Source organism: Oncorhynchus mykiss, chromosome 2 (genome assembly GCF_057628025.1).
Source record: "Oncorhynchus mykiss isolate SJ-2025 chromosome 2, ASM5762802v1, whole genome shotgun sequence".
Classification (NCBI taxonomy): domain Eukaryota; kingdom Metazoa; phylum Chordata; class Actinopteri; order Salmoniformes; family Salmonidae; genus Oncorhynchus; species Oncorhynchus mykiss.
In genome coordinates, this window is record NC_143023.1 from 72347314 (window position 1) to 72349929 (window position 2616).

Sequence of the window (2616 nt, forward strand, 5' to 3'; positions counted from 1 at the left end):
CTCCAAAGCCATGATGTCTGTCATGTTCAGTTGTCTGTATAGCTGCTGTGTGGAAATAGTGGGTTGGCACAGTGAGCACAATGTTTGAAAATATATAATTGTTGTAGATTACCATAATACAATCCTACAGTGCCTTCAGAAAGTTTTCACACACCTTGACTTTTTCCACATTTTGTTGTGTTACACTGTAAAAATAGAAAGTCTCTAAACACCACCATTGTGTGCTGCAACAATGGAAAGTAGTGCACCTAAACTGAGAGATTGTCTTTGGAGGGTGCTTTAATGTAAACCCAATGTCAGTGTTTTAATTCACAGAATGTGATTTAAAACATACATTAAGTACCTTGAAACACCCAAATATGGGGCTTCAACCTGAATATAGGTGTTTTTATTAAGTGTCGTGAAAACACTGAGGGTTTCAGTGCATGTAAAAGGCAGCATAGGACACAACTGTTTCTCACAATGGTTTAGAAATGCAAATAGACTAAATATTAATTGATGATTAGGGCTTATTTTGTGGAATTCCACCTTTATATATTTTCAATGCTTTATTTAGACAGCTTATTAACAGGTGGTAAGATGGTACATTTCATTGCAATTTTACCCACTCAGCCACACTGTAAAAAACAATATTGCTCTGCGAATAGAAATTGACTCCAAAAAACAACCAATAAATACTTAATACAAATAAATGCATGTTGTGCAGAGCCTGTGGTCTAGCGGTAACACACCCTGCTAAGACATGTCACCCCTCTCCCCACCGAACACCAGGGTTAAATTCCCCACTCCAATCCTTCAATCTGTTTCTCCCACCCCCTCTATATCCCCTTTCATAACTGTCTCAATAAAGTGTCAAAATACCCCGCAACTATATATATTTTTTTAAAGTATGCAAGTCCTTTCAATGATTTGTAAATTTCATTTTCACAAAATAATCTTGGAATAAATCTGACTAAATATGTTTCTATTTTAATATTAGTATTACGCCTTTTGTGCCGTGAGGTGTAATGGATATCAAAGCCGTCAGGCAAATTGACATTCAATGAGGACAGAACCTATTCCCACATTCATGACTGTCAATGGAAGAGGCATGTGCAGAATCCACAATTCTAACCTCCAGTTAGTGTTGGTGGTTTGAACACTGAGCTTGACAATACCTGCCAAAATGCATAACTATTTTAAACATTAAGACACTAGACAGGATTCAAAACATAATGGTGTTTAGAAGCTTTGGTGCCGTTATCTAATTCTGCATTAACCGGGACGGTTGTTGCTAATGTGCGCTAATGTGACTAGAATGACATTGTATACAACAGCCAACTTTCCGGGACATAGACATGTCTTATATGGGCAGAAAGCTTACATTCTTGTTGATCTAACTGCAGTGTCCAATGTACAGTGAAGAATTACCATGCTATTGTTTGAGGAACAAAAAACACCACCACAACTGGGTTGATACATTCACCTCTGAAGGTAAATACTGTACTCACATTCAGTCATCTTTCTCTGATTTTGTCATCCTGAGGGTCCCAGATATAAAAAGTATCATATTTTATCAAACAACTCTTTTTTTTTGTTGTTGTTCAAACATAGGAACTGGGGTCTACAGTTTGACCCCACTGCTGTCTCTGGCTCAACCCACCCCGCCCGGCCATCAAGATGTGTGAAAGTTAGTGTATCAGCTAATGATCCATCGTGTATGATATTTCTGGGAGTGTGTAAACAAAAGAAATATTACCATAGCATTTTTGTATGTTCTATGGTTATGTATGTATCAATTGACCAATTTGGCACATTTGGGCAAACACCTGGCAGACGTGATACAAAATATTGTGCAATAATGTAATTCTTAACTGGATCAGTCTGAAACATTGCACATACTGCTGCCTTCTGGTGGCCAAAATCTAAATTACACCTAGACTCCTATCTGAAAGTATGACCTTACTATTGCATTTCAAAGATGAAGGGGAAAAAAAGATGCATGTTTTTTTTTGTTGAATTATCTTTTACCAGATCTAATGTCTTACACTCCAACATTAATTTCAGATTTCCACAAACTTCAGTGTTTTCTTTCAAATGGAGTCAATAATATGCATATCCTTGCTTCAGGTCCTGAGCTACAGGCAGTTCGATTTGGGTATTATAGGTGATTTTTTAAAAAAAAGGGTATGATCCATAAGAGGTACTCGATACACATAGTGCTTGCAATATTTGCTGTTAGTGCTCATAGCCCCTGGAAAGTTGTTGCACAACACTTGATTAAGTGATGTTACAACACCATGTTATGTTTCAAAACATCTCAGGATGACGTGTTTCAATACTCCAGAAAAGTTAAGAATTCGTCTCCTTTAAGTTGGTGGCAGCTCAGTTGCCTCTCGTTTTGGTGATATAGAGCACTTCATTTTAACAGTGTACAGCTTGAATTTAAAATAGTTTAAATTGGTCACTGGCCTGCCTATACACTAGCCCATTTTAAAGGTGTCAAAGATATCTTTACAAATGAATGCAAATCTGAAAAGTATTGTGTCAAGCATTCAAACCTAAATAAGTTCAGAAGTAAAAATATGCTTAAGTCATTTACATGGACTCACTCTGTGTGCAATAATAGTGTTTAAC